This window comes from Ambystoma mexicanum, chromosome 3p (assembly GCF_040938575.1).
Source record: "Ambystoma mexicanum isolate Mex_15411 chromosome 3p, UKY_AmexF1_1, whole genome shotgun sequence".
Taxonomy (NCBI): Eukaryota; Metazoa; Chordata; class Amphibia; order Caudata; family Ambystomatidae; genus Ambystoma; species Ambystoma mexicanum.
In genome coordinates this window covers 880,546,129-880,567,800 of record NC_090925.1, presented here as the reverse complement: position 1 = coordinate 880,567,800, position 21,672 = coordinate 880,546,129, and the positions used below count along the sequence as shown (strand labels likewise).

Sequence of the window (21,672 nt, the reverse complement as noted above, 5' to 3'; positions counted from 1 at the left end):
TACCAAGTAGTCCGCTACAAGGTCATGGACCATTCAAATTTGAGCTCATATTGAGGGTCACGTTACCCCCGTTCTTGCAAGAGTGACTTATAGGTAGATATTATTCAGGACTTCAGATGGTTATGTGTTTGTTGGAGTCGCATTAGATAAATGTACTCCATTCTACGGCGATATTAGGGCCATGCTTAACTGTGTCAAGATTATAGATCAATTTTTGCTCACTTCTAGTGAGATTCAGGTCTCTATTGCCCCCTCTTGGGGATGGCTTAATTACCTGGATGACACACCACAGTAGGTCGGTACATTTGTGCTGTTTTGCTATATAGTGGGCTACTAGTGGTTTATTCTCGATTTTATTTCGGATACATGACTTGTGTTCACAAATTCTTTGACGTACCTGTCGTTTGGTCTTCCCTATATATACGAGTTTGCAGGGGCATTTTATGGCATATACTGCCCATTGGGTAAGACAGTTAGTGAAAGCTGTAAGTTGAACTACTGTGTTGCGTAGTTTGATGCTTTTCATAGTAGCGGTTTGGGCACAAACAGAACATTTACCGCATCGATGATGGCCTTCCAATGGTGGTAAGCCCCACAGAAGGGTCTGTGATAGTTTGACTGTTGGATTATTGGGGTAAGTGTGTACCAAAGTGTCTTTGATGTTACGTTGTCTTTTGAAGGCAAAACGGGGCATAGATGGATTAAAATCCTCCGTTTTAATCATGTGCCAGTGTTTTTTAATGATCTTTCTGAGGTGGCTACTGATAGGACTGTATGTGCTCACACATGTTATTTTCTCCTCGGTTTTCCGATGTACAGGTTCCAGACATGTGGTTCTATTAACGTGCAATGCTCTTTTGTATGCACGATGAACTGTGGTTTTAGGATATCCTCTGTCTTTTAGCCTGGATTTCAAGGTTTTACCATGTTGTTTATACCTTTGTACTTGGGTGCAGTTTCTGAGAATACGCAGAAACTGGCTGTATGGTAGGCCTTCTTTGAGGCTCAATGGATGAAAGCTCCGGTAGTTAAGTAAGGTGTTTTTATCTGTGGGTTTTCTGTATAAAGCAGTTTCTATGTTGCCTGTATCAGTTTTCTGTATTAGAAGATCTAGGAAAGGTACCTTTTGCAAGTCAATGTGTATTGTGAACTGAATGTTCAAGTTTCGAAGGTTTAACCACTTATGAAACAATGTTAGTTGGTCAGATGTACCACTCCAAATCAGAAAAATATCGTCGATGTAGCACAACCAGGTTTTAATCAAAGTCGCGAAAGGGTTTATAGAGCCAAAGATGAATTGTTGCTCTAGATCATCCATATAAAGGTCAGCAAGGTCCGGAGCGAAAGTTGCGCCCATGCTAGTGCCCTGTAGCTGATTATAGAAATGTCCATTATATAAAAAGAAATTTTCCATTAAAGCTAATCTAATGCATTCTAGAATAAATGCAGTAGGAACCTGGTTGAGTGTCGTGGTGCTTTTATCCAGGTATTTAGCCATCACCTTCAAACAATCACTTTGGGGAATACTGGTGTAGAGGCTGACCACATCCAAGGTTACCAAGATGTCAGATGGATTCAGTTGGATAGTCTCTAATAATTTTAGCATGCTTGTGGTATCTTTCACGTATGATGACATTTTTGACACAAAAGGTCTTAGAAACCAGTCAGAATAAATTGTATAAATAAATAAATTGTAGCATTTGAACAAAGAATCTCACATGAAATACGGGGAGTTATAAAAACTAAAAACAACTCCAAAGACAATCTAACTAAATCTGAGAGAGAAGCCCTAAAAACTTTACAACTGAACGACTCGTTCATAATCAAGCCCGCTGACAAGGGAGGGAGGGATTGTTTTATGGAATAAAGACGCCTATGAAATTGAAGTCATGAAACATCTGAATGACAAAACTGCATATAAAGAACTGGCACGAGACCCCACACCGAGGCTCCAATAGGAGATAGAAAGTCTCATGAAGCAAGCTGTGGAGGAAGGATGGATTGATCTGGATGAAAAAGACTTTTTGGTTAATCAACACCCTACAATTCCGGCTTTTTACATTCTCCCAGAAATTCACAAAAATGATAAAACACCTCCGGGGAGACCAATTGTGGCGGCCATTAATTCAGTACTCGAACCGCTGTCAATTTATTCTGACTGGTTTCTAAGACCTTTTGTGTCAAAAATGTCATCATACGTGAAAGATATCACAAGCATGCTAAAATTATTAGAGACTATCCAACTGAATCCATCTGACATCTTGGTAACCTTGGATGTGGTTAGCCTCTACACCAGTATTCCCCAAAGTGACGGTTTGAAGGTGAGGGCTAAATAACTGGATAAAAGCACCACGACACTCAACCAGGTTCCTACTGCATTTATTCTAGAATGCATTAGATTAGCTTTAATGGAACATTTCTTTTTATATAATGGACATTTTTATAATCAGCTACAGGGCACTAGCATGGGCGCAACTTTCGCTCCGGACCTTGCTGACCTTTATATGGATGATCTAGAGCAACAATTCATCTTTGGCTCTATAAACCCTTTCGCGACTTTGATTAAAACCTGGTTGCGCTACATCGACAATATTTTTCTGATTTGGAGTGGTACATCTGACCAACTAACATTGTTTCATAAGTGGTTAAACCTTCGAAACTTGAACATTCAGTTCACAATACACATTGACTTGCAAAAGATACCTTTCCTAGATCTTCTAATACAGAAAACTGATACAGGCAACATAGAAACTGCTTTATACAGAAAACCCACAGATAAAAACACCTTACTTAACTACCAGAGCTTTCATCCGTTGAGCCTCAAAGAAGGCCTACCATACAGCCAGTTTCTGCGTATTCTCAGAAACTGCACCCAAGTACAAATGTATAAACAACATGGTAAAACCTTGAAATCCAGGCTAAAAGACAGAGGATATCCTAAAACCACAGTTCGTCGTGCATACAAAAGAGCATTGCACGTTAATAGAACCACATGCCTGGAACCTGTACATCGGCAAACCGAGGAGAAAATAACATGTGTGAGCACATACAGTCCTATCAGTAGCCATCTCAGAAAGATCATTAAAAAACACTGGCACATGATTAAAACGGAGGATTTTAATCCATCTATGCCCTGTTTTGCCTTCAAAAGACAACGTAACATCAAAGACACTTTGGTACACACTTACCCCAATAATCCAACAGTCAAACTATCACAGACCCTTCTGTGGGGCTTACCACCAGTGGAAGGCCATCATCGATGCGGTAAATGTTCTGTTTGTGCCCAAACCGCTACTATGAAAAGCATCAAACTACGCAACACAGTAGTTCAACTTACAGCTTTCACTAACTGTCTTACCCAATGGGCAGTATATGCCATAAAATGCCCCTGCAAAGTCATATATATAGGGAAGACCAAACGACAGGTACGTCAAAGAATTTGTGAACACAAGTCATGTATCCGAAATAAAATCGAGAATAAACCATTAGTAGGCCACTATATAGCAAAACAGCACAAATGTACCGACCTACTGTGGTGTGTCATCCAGGTAATTAAGCCATCCCCAAGTGGGGGCAATAGAGACCTGAATCTCACTAGAAGTGAGCAAAAATTGATCTATAATCTTGACACAGTTAAGCATGGCCTTAATATCGCCATAGAATGGAGTGCATTTATCTAATGCGACTCCAACAAACACATAACCATCTGAAGTCCTGAATAATATCTATCTACAAGTCACTCTTGCAAGAACGGGGGTAACGTGCCCCTCAAGATGAGCTAAAATTTGAATGGTCCATGACCTTGTAGCGGACTACTTGGTAGTTGAGCACAAGCGCAAGAGTATTTGTAAAGGCCATAACAGAACAATGCTATAGCCAAATCGGGCATGAGCATAATGAAGAATATGGTTACTCTTGACGTCTGGGTCCATCCGGCTTTCATTTCAATTCTAGAACACCCATGACCTGTCTTATTAAAATGAGGCTAGAGACACTGCAAAGAAATGCAGCCATAGTACCTAATAGAAGCATCTGGACAAAGCGTAGAAATATGAGAATATATCCGTGTGGAGAGTGTATTTGGGATTGTACCATATTGGGGTGTCATCCCGAAATATTAGCTCTAATCTTTGTGGAGCTTTGCAATCATGCTCTAATAGACGTTTTATTTTAAATCAGACACAGCACTGTTAATATGAACCGGTGGGTGCACTTTAACTTTGCGCAAGCAGCGCCATTAACATAGTATTCGCCATGTTACAAATGTATTTTATTATAGTCCATATATCCACTTAACATGTTAACAGTGGCAATTAACACGCACTGCAACACAGTAATTTTAAATCTTTAAGGACGACTAATGTCACGTGAGTAAATGGGAATCACGTGACTCTTTTCAAAAACAAACCATTGCTGAGTACGAGCCGTCGCCGGCAAGTTTCGCAATTCGGTTCCACAGCAGTACGCGGCTTGCATAAAACAAACGGAAGAATCAAAGACAAAGAGGTGAGTTTCACAACGCGCCCTGCGTTCTAAATGGAATAACACCGAACTCTTTCAAGCAATGCACGTTCTGAGTGCAAGAGTCATTGCTAAACTCGGCTCCATTACTAGATAGCGCACAGCAGGCCACTGCAATAGCTGGCGTTACAATGCTCTTGCACGCGCCTCGAGAAATTATTACTGAGCGCATTCATATGTTAATTTGTCAGCCTAAATAAGAACAGAATACTGGTATGCTATGGCCACAACGCAAATAAGATGTCAAATTCTTTACACCTTCTGAGAATATATTAAGACCAACTCTAGATTGAAAAGTAGAAACATGCTGTAAGCATTAAAAAGTTCCCGTAAATGCAAGATACGAAACAGTTAAACTGTGATTGCTGTCGTTTTTTCAGGCACCAACAAAGAAAATCCATACCGGTGTGACGCTTTTGAACAGCTCACTTTGCCTTTGGCAATTCCAACTAGACTGCGACTGGCACAGAGGAGACAACTACATAAGTGCTCTTTCTGTAAGTTTCTCTTCTGCTAATAAGTCACATGAATGCATAAATCACGGAAGCATAAAGGGACAACTAATTAGTCCATTTTTCTTATTACATGCAGGTAGAATATTCCAAACTGGAGCATTTCCTACTGTTATAACCTAGCAGCAAAGCCATACCTCAGCTAATGGACGACCGTCCATTTTAATAGAACTAAGACCGGACCAGAGGACACAATTATATATGTGCCTTTGACGTAAATTATACGCCACTTAGATAATTCAATTCACTCAAAATGATGCAAGCATAAACAGCACATTTACAAGTTAATTTTCCTTATTTATGTAGGAAGCCGGGACACTGGATGTTTAATTGTGACTACAGCCAGTAGTCCAAGCTCAGAAGTCCAAACCATAGTTTATGGAACACAGGTGGGTGTGGTGCGAATGTCTAGGATAATACTAACTAGCCATCACCATACTAATAGTTAAATTGGGGAAGCACAATCTCTACTATAGACTAATATCTGTATATTTATGTTTTTAGATTTGTCTATCAATGTGAATGGGGAATGAAACTGACCTTCTACAAGTAACCATTGTCCTGAAGATGGCCCAATATCTAGCTCACTGACCACCACTGACATAGGTGGTACATTCTCAAGGGCCGAAACATATGTCGACCGATAAAGGAAAACTAAACTTTTTTTCCTATGTCATGTACGCATATTTACAACATCTGGTATGCTGGAAGTAAATTTAAGTTAGAGAACCCCCTTCTTGTAATAGAATTATGTTGGTTGAATGGTATGATTGATGATCATTATAGGAAAATGTTTGTAATGTTCTTTTAATGTTTTTAAGAAAAATTATTAAAGAGATTCATGTTTTGCAAAAATTGCATCCAGCTTCAATAACTGCCCCCATGAAGGTTTTTCCCCTGGCAACTATTTAAACAGGGGCCCCGCACCCGTACCTGTGTGACATATAGGACCTCTAGAGAGGGGTAGTCAATCTGTAATGTATTTTCTCTTCCTTAGACTGCTAATGTTGGTCTTCAAATGCTACTGGTTTATTATTCTGATTAGAGCAAGACTGAAGAGAGTAAGGGGACTTAAAGGGAGAAAATGTGCTTATTATGCTGCGAGACAGCATATCAACCTATAGGTTGTGAGCGCGACGGGTGGGGTGTGGGCGGTATGACCAGTATTCTTGATCCCTTCATTCCTTGGTTTGGTGGAGCGGGGCTCCAAAGATGTCTGTGCCCAGGGCCCCAAAAGTGCTTTAGATGGCCCTGGCTGAGGGACTCATTAGGTAAGGGAAATCAGCCATTTATGAGAATTCTCGCTAAAATCCAGCGGTAATTCCGCTGGACCAAATGCCAGTAACGGGTATTCCATTTGGTGATATCTCGGCGTGAAAGGGGCCCCTAGGGTCCCTTACGTCTATGGAAACAAGGCGAGTCACCACACACGATAGATACGCCAGACACAAGGTAGTATTCCCAAAGCTAGGGTTTATTGCAAAGCAAAAGTCTCAGTTGACCAACTCGGTCTCACGCCCCGCGACGTGTATCTCTAGACCTCGAGGGACGCAAGAGAGTGAATTACATACATCAGTTACATATATACAAAATGCATATCAAACAATCAGCTATGACATGTTTAACACCCCCCTTTATTGGGTTTCTTTGAACTTGGTGTGATGATGGAAATTTTCAATAACTATGACACCTTCAAACATCTATTTAAGTAACAATTTGCAATTTGTGAGTGCGGAGGCATCTTTCAGTTGTTGAACAGAACACAGCGCTTCTGTTCTTGGAAGCCAGCTACATACGGGGGGAGAGTTGCACTCCAGACTTTGCTATCTATGAGGTGCTATTTGTGTCCTGGGAACCGACACGCTGTAACGGGGCTCAACAACGGGGGGCCATAAGAAGAGCATAATTCAAGCCTTTAGCTGCTTTATTCTAAAATATTCTACCATATAACGATACTGGCTGGCAGCTGCGAAATGATTAAATGCCCTGCAGCTCTGCTTCAAGGCTACATTCGGGAGGGAGCCGGGCATTCTTCCTGGCACTGCCTATGTTGTGTTTCAACAAACTCTTGTTATCCTCGCGGCCCTGCGGCGTTGTCCTTTTACGTGCAGACAACAATGTTTTACAGTCGAGCAGTGTAAGCAGAAAATGTACTGCGAAGCAATAAGAACAGAAAGCAATGAGCAATGGTTAGAAAACAAAATGGCGATTCTTGTTACATCAAAATGGCCGTTCATTGGCAAACTCGGAAACCTATATTCTGTCATATCGTGCATGAGACGGTTGACACACGGCCATCAAAATACGTTTGCGGTCACACAGTAGAGGTATCCATTTTTCTAGACTGACAGGCGGATTTACTGCCGTGATACCACCAAACTCATGATGAGACCCAAAGGACCCGATTCATGGCATTTTTTGCACGGTACAAAGTGACTCTTCACTGCTGAAAAGTGACTTTGCACTGCTGACACAAACCCTGATTCATGGAACTGTGCAAAGTCTATTTCTGCAGTGCAAATCCCATGCTAAGTCATTTTGTACTGCGAAAATGACTATCCACTGACTTTGCACTGCAAAAATACACTTTGCACAGTTCCATGAATCTGGGTTTGTGTCTCACAAATGAAGAATCCAGAGAGATGCATCTATGAGTGGGCTCCAGCCTCCTCCTCATCCCTCTTAATCACTACTAGATGTTGCATATATTATCCTGATGCCTTAGATTAGTGGGGGAAATACTTGCTGAATTTCTCCTATTTGTGTGATTTTTTCGCTAGTTCATTAAAGACGCCATCAAGACTCACATTAGCATAAGCCTCTGGAGCCAGGTTCTGTGGTCTCATATCCAACATGGGGCTGGAAGTGGCTACGTAGCTTTACTATGCAAATTATACTCATCTTTAGGTATGCCCATAATCAAACTAAGCTGATTGAGGCGCATAGTTTGATGCTACGCTGCGCGGGTTACTCAGTATACTCGCTGCGTGTGATCTTCCAAGCAACTTCTTTTTAAAATCTGCAATGCACCACTGAACAATGGTTGCCTTGGTTCATCTGAGTGGTTGGTAAAGTGGCCAGTAAGCTGCAGGGAAACAGCCTTACTGTAGTAGTTACTTGCACCTCGGGTGAATGCCCTGCGTCAGCTAGCCACAGCTCCAACAGAGAACCACACCAAAGATCCCAGATTACCCTGATTATGGCCAGGAATTCTTTATACAGAAAGACGCCTGTGAATTTGGAATAGGAGCAGTGATAGCTTAACTAAATTCTGTGGGGGTCGAACCTCTATTGCACCTTCTTCAGCATGCTCCAAACATGAGCATGCAACTGGGCCACAGTTGCAAAAGAGGCCTTTGCGGTAGTTTGGGCTGTTCGCAAATTGAACCTCTACATTTTGAGGTCTTACCTCACTATCCAAACTGACCACAGACCTCTCAGGTAGCTGATGGCCATGCAGGAACAGAATCCCAAGTTGCTGGGTAGGGCCATTACTCTAAAGGAACTGAATTTGGACATCCAAGATAAACCTGGGTTGCAACAATCTGATAAAGAAGGCCTCAGTAGATATTTTCACCTTGAGGATGAGCCTGGCCCTTGGAAGAGTTTTGTTCAAACCTTTTGACTGTGGGACATGTGACAGAATGCCATCTGTCAGGGGTGAGAAAGCCCTAGCTTTTTTGATTTTACTCACCTAAAATGACACCGGTAATTCTGTTTCTGAAAGGGAGGCATGTTTATCAGGGTCTCATTTCATAAAAACTCTGCATCAAAAGTATAGTTTAGGCAAGTGCTTTTGCTGTAACTAGTCTCCTTTTCAACTGTAGTTGCACAGAACAGGTTCAAAGGTCACAGTGCATTCCTGATAGCTTCTGAAACACAAAGTTCCTGCCGGTGGAGGTGGCTTAATAACATTCTGCACTTCTGATCTAAATTATAATAATTGTATGCTTTAGTCAGTCTGGTGTTACATAAACCTTTAAATATAAGCCATGACAGGACTGATATATATTGGGGTCTAGAGGCTGACTATCTCCACAGCTGCCATGTGGAATAATAGTCAGGATGCTGCCCATTTGATTCTCCAGTGGAAGGAGTAACACATTCCCTCTGGGGCATAGTAACATCCCCAAGAGGTCCCCTGGGAACCATGTTTCAAACGCTGGCACTGCGATCACAAAATCCTCCCTCACACCAGGGTGCTGACTACTTGAGGTGCTTTGCAATCAGCAGGGATGGGAAGGGGGCAGAGTTGGAGTAGCCAGGTGGAGAATGTAGGCCTACAAAAAAGCCCCAGCATCTTAATTTCTGTCAGGGCTCTCTTCCTTTTTCCTGTCCCCTCTATTGCCTACGAGCAACGTATTCCAGGTGTGATGTCATAAGGCAATGGGCACTTGTTTCAATAACAGGGATTTGATTGCTTACAGCAGACTTCTTTTGGGTGAAACTCATGTGGCATTTTGCCTTTAGAAGAAGAGGGGAACCCCCTCATTTTTTGCTTCATCTTTGGACCATCAAGAAAACAGGAAGAATAGACTTTTAGACCCTGAGTGTATTGCATCACAAATTCCTCTGCCATAGAGGTGAAGAAAAAATGCATCTAAGGCAGAGGAGAGCTTTGTCCCCTAACCATCCACAGAGAGCAGTAGTGGTGACTGCTTCTGGACTTAGGATTCTCTGTGTTGGACGCACAGGAGCCAGGTCTATGTTCCCGAGAGACAAGGGAGCAGCTTTATGTTCACCGAATACCCTAGAGCGGGAGTGCCCCAGAAGGTCTAACATTGTATCGGAGCCCGTAGATTGGGATTCCAAGCAACCAAGAAGTACAGGAGTGGTTGTAATCCTGTTTCACCGCCTTGAGCCATCTGTGAGCCGCTTCAACCATGCTCAATGCCCTTCAAGTCAGCACAGCACCCACTGTGCTGCTGTTAGCTTTCTAAGGCTAACATGCCCTGCATCTTCTGTACCAAAACCCGACTTGGCTCACATGCATCATGGCTGAGCAACAAATCTGGAAATCCAAAGCTGCCGTCTCCTTTGCACCTGCCAGGACAAGCCACAAAAAACTTGCTCTCATGTTGGATCCCCAGGTGAAATGTCCCATATTCTTATACAACACAACCAAAGACTCCTTAATGGAATACATCAAAAGACACAGAGCTGCTTTCACCAAAGACGAATGTTTAACATTGACCACTAGAAAACGTCCTGCTTAATCTTTTCAAGCATCCATGCCAAGTTGTGCTCCACCATCATCTAAGAGTCCCTCTTGATTTCAATCCCAAAAAACCTAAATCCATCTTCGCACCACTTTCTACAAGCTCTTTGGGAGCATGGACTCATTCAGACCATATGCAACATCCTCCATAAAATCCACCAAACATCTTCCCAACATCCAACTTTGCTAATTCTTCCCCCCAAGTTGACATACAAATATCTCACTTCTGGACAGCGCTTAACACACACCATTGTACCCCACCAACAACCCCTCCCTAAACTAACCACCTCTATCTCCCCCATCTAAAATCTCCAACCACCTAAAGCTACTTTCATAACTCCATCCTGATGCATCAACCTCAGGCCTATCACCTTCCACATCTGCATTAATTGAGCAGCAACAACATTCTGTAGCTCCCTAACACTCCCCTGAATCAGTGGCTAACCCAGATCCTGAGTGCGGTAGCTTCAAAACAGACATTGAACTCGACCCTCTCGAAAACTATGGCCCAATGCGTCTTCGCAAACCCAAAGGAATAGAGCAGGCCCAAGGATTCAGATATTTCTGGCATGCAATCATCAACACTGCAGGTTTGTCATCTGCCCCTCCTTCTATTATACTAAGCCCCTTCCAACACACAGGGCTATGCAGATAATAATGGCAGAATGGTGCTATATAAGACCACTTTACTTACCTTTTACTTTCTTAAAGCAGCAGTCTTCCAGGTAGAACCAGTGTACGTCTTTGATATTGACATTGCACGCATTCAGGTTTTAACCTTATAGTCTTACATGCTCACTTAACCAATCCATTAACATAGGCAGAGGGCCTTCTGGATAACCCTAAAGTATTAAGACATCATCTGCATAGGCAAGTACCTTAAAACAGCTCCCCACAAATGGAGCCTGTTTTATGATATGATAAGTAAATTTTAACGTGACTCTACATAATTGTTTCTAGGTGCGACAAGACAAGGAATGGGAGACAAAGGGGGGACAAAACAAACAATTTTACTAGGCCTTGTGTCATTCAGATTGTGCAAGTGCAGGGGGAAGGGAGAGGAGGAGGGCCAGGGGGAGAGAAAGGTAGAGTGCAATAAGCAAAGCTCAGGTAAGTGCAGCCGGGGTGGCTCGTTCTAAATAAGGGCAAGGAGGCAGGGGACTGTATGGTTGCAGATACAGTCCATGGTGCGCGGTAGGTCCGGAGGCAGTGCAAGAGGCTACTGGCCGTGAAGAAGCTTGGTGCCCATAAGGTTCATAGGGAGGCCAGGTAACCAGTTAGTGAGCAGACAAGAACATTATATCCTCCTTAATCATGTCCTCATTTCCGCTGATCCTCTGCAGGAAGGGTTCAAGTGCCAAATCATGCCATCAGGGTGGCAGGGGGCCAAACTGCCTTGTCCCACACTGTAAAGGAAAGTCTGAAACTAGCCCATTTTCAAGCACTTGCACTCATGGTCCATTATGCATAGTAACCACAAAATCTTAACACAAATAAAATTGGAAACCCAAATATGAAAACCAAACACTTCTCAAGAAATGCCCAATTTACCTAATCACAGGCCTTCTCACTATCGTACATACAGCCATCATGACCTCTATTGATTGATTATGTAGGTCTAAAAAAAAGAAAAAAGCCCTAACATTACTTGGTCTATCTCTTCCCTTAATTAAACCTGACTTCGCCTGGTGAATCAACCTGGGCATAATGTCTGCCACTTGATTTGCCATTATTTTTGCCAGGATCCTCAGAGCTCTTTTGAGCTGTGATATAGACCTATGTTTCCCCCAAACTGTTTTAGCTTTACCTGCTTTAGGGATGAAGGTAATCAGAGCTTCTTCCATTGAAATACAGTTTACCTTTTTTCCCAGAATTTCATTAAACAAATTGTACAATAGCGCCCTGTGATTTAACAACTTCACATACAATTCTTTGGAAACACATTTTTCGAAGGGATTGGTTCCTCCGACGTTTTCCACATCTATGACAGGTAATCATCACAGCTGTGCAGCTTCGGAAAATTTACGTCGTCTGCGTCCTGCGTCTATGACATCGATACGCTGTCCTCGAGGGCTTCTGTCGAGCCGCCGTCACCAGATGTGATAAGTAGGATGCATGACGCCCGTAGCCTCAGTTCCGTTTTTTCCGCGAACGTGTTCGCTTCGAAGATCTCGGCGCACCTCGGTTCTTCTGATTCTATTGGTTCTTCGAACTTGGTTTGTGAAATTATGTCTTCTTCTTCTACCCACGGTCGGGATTCAAGAAGTGTCAGGACTGCGGTTCCAAGATGTCACTTACGGACCCGCACGACATCTGCCTCTGGTGCCTCGGCGAGGACCATGCCACCGATGACTGTGACGAAATCCTGTCTTTGACGTCAAAGGCCTTGCAGGAGCTAAAGAAGAAGCTGTCGGTAGGTAGGGTTTCCAAGCCCCGAAAGTCGAAATCCGCTGGGCTTTCGACCGACGATTCGAGGGGTGACTCTCCGCATCGTTAGCGTTATTCCAGTGGGTCTCAGTCCCAGAGTGGTTCCTGCCATTCCTCTGCCTCTTCGAGGCACTCGTGGAAGCACCGTCACCGGTCGCCTTCCCAGTCCTCGTCCGAGGATTCCGCCAGACGGCGGGTAGCTTGTCCTACCAAGCATTCCTCTCCTGTGGAATGGGACGCATTTCGTAAGAAAATGTTAGCGATTTTCGAGTCGCAGGGCTCTGTTCCATCTGCGCCTTTCGAGAGAAGCCGGCAAGGAATGCGCTAGGGCCACCATTCGCACGCCTTTGGGCTCGGGCGGTCGGCGCGATCACCGGGAACCTTCGAGGTCCAGGTTCGACAAGGTGGATCGTTCTAGCCATGCCTGCTCCAGGTCCCGGTCCTCGACACCCTCAAGACCGGTAGAGCCTGTGATGTCTTCTAAGAAGACATTGACGCCATTGGTGTCATGTCCGTCGAGGGAAGCTCTATCTCTGAGGAAGTCATCGACTCCATCGGTGCCGAGGACGTCGAAGGAGACGCTCAGGGCACCGCCCTTGAGGTCTGTGTCGAAGCCATGCTCGAAGTCGACACCGATTTTGGAGGCTTTACCGGAGGTACCCTGTGCATCGGTGGAAACTCTGAGGAAGGCCCTGAAGAAGTCGGTAAGGCCTGTATTTGAGCCTTTTTCTGTGCCCTCATCCAGGGATTTATTCCAGCATCTGGATTACATATCTGAGGTGGATGAAGGGTCTGAGGAAGGTTTGGTTCCTGATGAGGTTCCTGATGACCTGTTATCTGGTCATAGTCAGTTGGAAGACCTGCGTCAGTCTTTGCATGACACCAGTGGTCTTGATACCTCCCCGGAGGTTGAGTTTGGCAGGCCTGAGCCTGGTACGCATGCTGAATCTTCGTACAGGCGACTCATGTCGAGGGTGCCAGAGTACTTGGGGTGGTCTGCGCCACCAGTGGATTTTCTGCAGGATGACCGGACAGATATCGTTGACCAAGGTCCACCCACTGACCCGGTGCTGCCATTTCAAGTGGCCTTACAGAGAAGGGTGGCGTCGGCTTGGACTGCTCCGGCGAGTGTCCCGGCTGTAAGCAAGTCGTTGCTGAAAAAATACCGGCCAGCCAGTAGCGATCCCTGCTACTTGACTACGGACCCTACTCTGGAGAGTTTGGTGGTGCAGGTGACTACGGCCCCAGCAAAACAGGCGTCATACCCTGCCATCCCTCCTGATAGGGACGACAAACGTTTTGATGGCTGGGCGAAGAAAGTGTTTTCTTCAGGGGGTATGGCTTTACAGGCAGCCAACTCCATGTGTGCCTTAGCACGTTTCACTCACACTCTGTGGAATTGTGTGCCTTTGGCGGCTGAACATATTCCCGAAGGGGAGGAACGGAATGGTTTTCTTGCCCTCGTTCAGGATGGCAAGGATGCCATGTGTGAATCCTTTCAGTCGGGTCTGGATATGGCAGACTGTGTCAGCCGGTCCATGGCAGCGAGCAATGTGATGCGCAGATTTGCGTGGTTGCGGAAGTCGGGGTTTGCTCCTGACGTACAAGCCTAGCTTCTCAACATGCCCTTTGATGGTGTCCATCTTTTTGGCAGCAAGGGTAACGAGAGCCTTGAGAGGTTGCAGACCTCCAAAGCTGCAGCAAAGTTGTTGAGCGCTGCAGTTCGCCAACTTCCGCCTTTTCGTCCTAGGGGACAGCAATGGAGGGGAGGTTCCTTTCGATACTACTCTTGCTTTAGTAGATCGAGGGGAGCTTCAAGTCAAAGGGGCCACCGTAGGAGTACCAGAGGTGGAAAACAAGGTACTCGAGGTGCCAAGGCCGGTCAGGAAGTTGCCTCTTTGCCCTCAGGCACTGCCGCAGCCGCTTCAGCTCAGTCATGAGGCCATGTCCCATGGTTCACCGGTTGGGGGAAGGCTGGCGCTGCATCTTGTAGAATGGCGTGCCATTACTTCAGATGTGTGGGTTCGGGAGATCATAGCCCATGGCTACTGTCTTCCTTTCCGGCAAAGGCCTCACGACAATCCACTGGGGAATTTCTCTTTGAAGAGTCCGGATCCGCTCCTTGCATAGGAAATCAAATCCCTGCTGGAGAAAGACCCATCATGGACTTGCGTGGTTTGAACAAGCTCCTCAAGAAGGACAAGTTCAAGATGGTTACTCTCTCTCTCAAGTCTTCCAAGCCCTTCAACTTCAGGACTGGTTGGTGTTTCTAGACCTCACAGACGCTTACTTTCATGTGCCAATTCCTCCCAAGCACAAGAAGTACCTGAGGTTTGCGGTTGGTGACTCGCTTTTTCAGTTTCGGGTCCTGCCGTTCGGATTGACATCCGGCCCGAGGGTCTTCACCAAGCTCATGGTGGTGGTGGCAGCGTATCTCAGGAAAGGGTGGATTCACGTCTACCCCTACCTGGACGATTGGTTGATCAGGGCACGCTCTCCCAAGCAAGTCCTGGATCATTTGTCAGTCACCTGCCACTCCCTTCACAGGCTGGGCCTCTCCCTCAACTTAAAGAAGTCCCACTTGACACCTACCCAGCGGCTCCAGTACATCGGAGCAGTGCTCGACACATCCCTGGGGCTGTGGTTTTCCTCCCCAGATGAGGGCTCATCACATTCTGCAGATGGTGAACAAGTTTCAACATGCCCAGAGTCTCCCGGCGTTCGAGTTCTTGAGGTTGCTCGGCCTCATGGCATCCTGCATTCTACTGGTGCCAGAGGCCAGGCTGTGGATGAGATCTCTGCAGTGGGCTCTCAAGATGCAGTGGTCACAGTCCTCTGGCAGGATGTCGGATCCCGTTCAGGTGCCACCCTCGGTCGCCCAGGATCTTCTGTGGTGGGCCGTCGAAGGCAATCTGATGAAGGGAGCTCCATTTTGGCTACCCTGGCCGGAGGTGACGTTCATGATGGACGCATCCCTCACGGGATGGGGAGCTCATGCCAACGAGTTGACAGTCAATGGTCGTTGGTCTCCGTCGGAGTCCAGACTCCATATCAACCTGATTGAGCTGAGGGCTATCAGACTAGCCCTGAAGGCTTTTCTGCCATCTGTGCGGGGGAAGACTGTCCTGATTCTGACGGACAATACAGTGGCCATGCACTACATCAACAAAAGGGGGGGCAGGGTCTCCCTCAGTGTGCAGAGAGGTGATGCAGCTCTGGTTCTGGGCCATCCAGCAGGAAATTTAGATCTCTGCAGTTCATCTGGCCGGAGACGAGAATGCGGCGGCGGACGTTCTGAGCAGGCAGAGCACGGTGGGAGCTGGCTCAGGAGATTCTCCTGGAGATCTTCACCCTTTGGGGGACCCCACAAGTGGATCTCTTCGCCACCAGTGTCAACTGGAAGTGCGACAGATTCTGCTCGCGGGAATTTCCACCAAAAGGAGCCTTAGGGGACGCGTTCGTAGTGGAGTGGTCCTTCCCACTGCTGTTCCTCCAGTCCCCGTCATTCCGCAAGTGCTGCAGAGGTTACGGAGGTTCGGTTCCCAAATGATCCTCATTGCTCCGGCATGGGCCAGGAGAACGTGGTACCCGGACCTTCTCGACATGTCCATCTGCCCTCCACGCCGTCTTCCCTACGAAGACGATCTGCTCTCACGGGAGGGGCGTCAGGTTCTCCATCCAGAGGTCAAGTCCCTCAACCTTCATGCTTGGCTTCTGAAAGGTTGAGGTATAAGGATTGGGATCTCCCTGAAGACGTGATGGAGGTGTTGCTTTCAGCCAGAAGGCCTGCAACAAAGTCCCTGTACCGCTGCCGTTGGAGAAAGTTCTGCGACTGGTGCAGGGTTAAGAATGTGGATCCTTTTTCATGTGCCATTCCTGTGGTTCTGTCTTTTTGCTTTCATTAGCCCACAAGGGCCTGCAAGTGGGTACCATTAAAGGTTACCTGGCGGCGCTGTCCATATTTAAGCGCTCATCTGAGGAGTGTTCTTATTTTAAAATTCCTTTGATTTCTCAGTTTCTGAAAGGGCTCACTAATGTGTTCCCACCGTCTCCTTTCCTGGTGCCCGGTTGGGATTTGAACCTGGTTCTAAAATGCCTCATGGGAGCTCCGTTTGAGCCTTTACATTCTTGCCCTTTGAGACTGTTGACCTTGAAAACTGTATTTTTAGTTGCAGTTACTTCCGCTTGCAGAGTGAGTAGGTTGCAGGCACTGTCCGTTAAGCCACCCTTCACAGTCTTCCATAAGGACAGGGTTGTCCTTAGAGTTCGTCGTTCTTTTCTTCCGAAAGTTGTGTCGGAATTTCATTTAAGCCAGAAGGTCATTCTTCCGGCGTTCTATCTTCCTCCGCATCCTGGTAAGGCAGAGTAGAGGCTCCATAGGTTGGATCCTAGGAGAGCTTTAAGTTTCTACATTTCACGCATGTCCCGGGTCAGAGTGGACGATCAGCTCTTTGTAGGATACGCTGGAAGGCGTTTGGGACAAGCTGTTACTAAACAGACTTTGCCTAGATGGATTATCTTGACAATTTTTTAATGTTACCGCTTGGTGGGTAAGAACCCTATGGTAGGTATACGGGCACATTCTACTAGGGGTGTGGCTACTTCTGCTGCCCTGCAGAGGGGTGTTCCCATTCGTAACATTTGTGAAGCAGCCACATGGGCCTCCGTCCATACTTTTGTAAAACACTACTCCCTGGATTCTATCCATGGGCAAGATTTGGCCTTTGGCAAGGCGGTACTCTATTCTGCAATTTAATTGGGCATTCTAAAATTCTAAATTCTTTTCCCACCTCCTTACGTTGGTACTGCTTTGGGAGTCTGTCATAGATGTGGAATACGTCGGAGAAACCAATCCCTTTGAAAAACAAGTTACTTTCTTACCTGGTAACGTTCTTTCAATGGGATGTTCCGACAACGTATTCCATATCGCTCCCCCCCTACCTGCCCCTCTACAGAATTTCTTATGCGATTGAAGCTTTCGTTTCTGCAAGGCTTTCTGTAGTCATTCTGGCAGAAGATTGGTGCCACACGTTCTGGGGAAAAACTATAACTGAGGCTACAGGCGTCGTGCGTCCTCTTATAACATCCGGTGACGTCAGCTCGATGGAGGCCCTCGAGGACAGCGTATCGACGTCATTGACGCAGGACGCAGATGCCGAAAATTTTCCAAAGCAGTACATCTGTGGTGATTACCTGTCATAGATGTGGAATACGTCGTCGGAACATCCCATCGATAGAAGGTTACCAGGTAAGAAAGTAACTTGTTTGTTTCTGGCATCTTTCCGTCTAAACCACCTACTTAATTTTCTGTCCAACCCTGTTGACTATTTAGCCATCACTTTCTTCAATTTCACACTTTTGAGGTTCTCACGTATGTTGAGCCTCCAAGCCTTGTTCTCTTCCTAATACAATCCTTTATCAAAATACCTGCATTTCTCTGTGATGTCCTCCCTACTCAATACTTAATCCTATGTCAAGATCAGAGGCACGCATTATGCTTCTCTTTATTTATTGGAAGCTCATCAGCGAGATTTAATCCAAGCATAACTTCATAAGATAACTTCTTAACTGATGCTTGATTGCTGAAATCTTAATATCAATTCTTAGAATTAACCAAGAAAGACACATATAACAGAACTACAACCCCCAAACGTCTTTGCAATCCTTCAGCTAGGTCAGTGATAATGTGCCCTCAACCCTCCAAACCCGTCCAAGTCAGCCTCTCAAGAGCCTGTCGTTCCCTTTCTTCTCCCTCTATCTTTGCTGCTCGAGTAGCAGATAAGTACCCTTTTTGATTCTGACTAGTGTAATTAATATTTGTTTTCTTTACAGGGAACGGCAAATGGAGCTCCAAGAAGCCTCACGCCTTAATCAGAGCGGTACCCCTGCGGGGAGCCATACGCCGGGGAGCCGGTTTTAACCGCAGCTCCCTCACAATGAGGGGACTTCTCCGAGGCATGAAGTTGCCCACCTTAATCAGAGTGGCACCCCTGCGGGGAGCCATACGTCAGGGATCTGGCTTCAACAGCAGTCCCTTCAAAACGAGGGAACCACACCGGGACACAAGTGCTGCTGCGCCACGGGTGCAGATAAACCCCTGAACACGGGCCCACCCTCAGCTGCAGCGCGCTGCCACCAATCGCGACTGCGAGGCCAATTAAGCCTTGAGCAGGGGCTCACTCTAGCGGAAAGCAGCACGGCTGATGACCGCAAACACCACGAGCTAATACCCACTAGGGCCAATGATCGGCTCGGACCACTCACCAGGGGGCCAGCCTCTATCCTCTCTCTTTCTCTTTTGTTCTCTGCAACATGCGTTTGCGCATAGTGACACGCTTCCCCTTCCATATAGGATGTGAGCAGAAGCCGTACTGATTGGTGTGTGAAAAGATAGGGGATGACTCAATACCGTTCGCATACGTGCATAAAAAAAAAGAGCAAAATGACACAGGGAGAGTCATTTTCAGACCAGGCATGGTCAGAGGAAGATGAACCTGCCACGAGCAGGACTTGACCTTGGCAGCACGTTTTAAGAGAGTGCTGAGCTCTTCAGTTGAAAACACAATAGAGAAGGCTGTCTCAAGCTAGTGCTTATTAAATTTAGATTAGACAATGGAGGTGCACATGAGGAGCATGACGAAGCTAGCAGTAGTCAAGGTGCCTAAAAGGAAGCGAGGACCCACAGGGGGTAGCACTCTGGCCCGAACGAGGAGAGAATCCTCCCAGATTCCCCCTCCCCCGGGCCCGAGGCCGTCAGAACCAAATTTACAGTGGCCATATCAGATGCCTTTGGAACACTTAAAAAGGCTTTTATAGAAAAGAAAGTAAGTCCTCCCCATGCCAGACCCTCTAGTCCAGAGGTAGATAAATTGGGCAAGAACGGATATAGCTTGTCATCAGCAAGTGATGAGGCCTATGAGGAGTCTGCTGGATCACAGCCAGCAAGCCCTACAGAACCTACCGACTCTCAACCTAGCACAGAACCACATGCAAGCACATTACAGCACATAGCGGAGGAGGGGGGAATGGACCCAATGTTCATTCCGTAGGACCTCATTCACCCCAAGCCCCCGTCCCCTAGGTTTGCTGAGTGCCTTAAAAACAGGCTTCGGGAAGGCACTTCACAAGGAAGTTAGTGGAAGACTTAAAGCAGAGTACCCAAGACCAGATATTTGGGGGAAAGTGATTGGTCACGCGCGAGCTGAACGCCAGGAGGATCACCTTCCCGGGGAAATCCAAAGACCCAAGGAAAGTTATCGACAGAGCCTGGAAAGCATGCCTGGATAAGTTATTGGACGTTGCCGGCCCTCTGGCAAACATTCTGGATCTATCAGAGGAGGCCATGGAGACAGGCAATACCATTGATCCACTCACGTTGGCGGGATGGGCATAATGCTCGGTCTGCCTCTTAGGCAATGCCAATTGCGCCATCTCTGTAGAAAGATGCAAAGGGGTGCTTATTAAAATTGACTCTAAATTAGGGGAGCTATCGTCCTCAGAGTCTGGGCCTGTGGCCCAAGGGCTGTTGTTCTGTGACCCCTTCGCCAAGGACATGTCAATGTTTCTGGGCACATTTACAGCCCTGTATAAAGCCTAATCCTCAATCAAGAGAGTATTTTCAACCAAGATTTTTGTGAGGACAAGCTTGCGAACTGGAGCTTGACATCAACTGCTTGGAGCTTGAAGCAGGGTCCTTCGCGATTCATTCCTTCACCAAAGGCAGAGCTAGCTTCTGCATCCTTCTACAGATGGATATTATATTAGCAGTCAAATACATCAACTATCTAGGATGTACCTGGTCCAAGCCTATGGTAGGCTTAGCCAAAGACTTGTGGCACTTCTGTCTGCAGCACCAGATTTCAGTGACAGAGGAATACCTGCCTGGTCTGGCGAACAAGGTAGCAGATTGGAAGTCGAGATTTCTGGTGGATTACAGCAGCCTGAAACTGTGCAGACAGATTTTACTATGTCTGCAGCACAGATGGGGCCCACTAGCGAGGGACCTCTTCACCTCCTGGCTAAATTCACAACTGCCAAAATACTTTAGTTGGAAACTGCACCCAGCAGTGAAAGCGGTGGATACCTTCCTACAACCTTGGTCCAAAGGAGTGTGCTATGCTTTTAATCCGTTCATCATGATTGCAAGGACCCTGGCAAAACTCTGTCACAAGCAAGTAGAACTCATCCTGATAGCCCCTGTGTGGACCACCCAAGCCTGGTTTCACTTTCCTCAGATTCTCCAACCCTACTACCTCCGATCAGTATCTCCTGTCCGGTCTGAAGGGGGACCAGCATCCTATCATTCTGAGCTGGATAACAGGCAGAGGTGGTCAGTCCCAGGCATTTCGGGCAAAGCAGTTAGCCTCATCAAGGAAAGCTGGGCCCTGTCCACTTCAAAATGCTGAGCTAATTCCAGGATGGCCTCGAGATGCTGGCGCATCAGATGCGTTTCACATCCGGTTTCAGCCATTCTAGCGGAAGTACTGAATTTTCTGGTGGCACTAGCTGAAATAGGATTAGCATACAGGACAGTGAATGCATATCGGTCAGCGATATCAGCCGGCACGCTCGGGTGAACGGCCTACCGGTCCACAAGCACCGCCTAGTGTGTCGTATGCTGAAGGGGGTGCATATTTCTTCTCCTCTGCCTGCTCGATATGATGAACTGTGGGACGTGAACAGAGTACTAAATGTGTTCCTGTCTTGGCCACAAAACTCAGAGTTGTCTCGCACAGCACTGGCCACTTTGTTATGTCTGGTGTTGTGTAGGAGAGTGTCTAACATCCATGCCCTGGACTTGGCCGGGAGAGTATACTCACCAGACGGCGTAGTGTTTCAAGTAACCAAACGTACAAAGTGCAATTCTAAAGTGATTTCCTATCCAGCTTTCAGAGATCATCCTAAATTATGCATGGTGAAATGTCTGAAAACCTACAAGGGGATGATGGACCAACTAAGAGTAGAAAGAAGAGGCCAGCTCCTGATAGCTATCCG

At 46.3% G+C, this 21,672-nt stretch overlaps 1 protein-coding gene across 1 annotated transcript in view; it reads left to right on the top strand.

Moving 5' to 3' along the window:
• The window catches only part of LOC138581060 (trichohyalin-like), a 337,402-nt gene that overhangs the window by 176,785 nt on the left and 138,945 nt on the right, over positions 1–21,672 (top strand). The window lies entirely within an intron of this gene.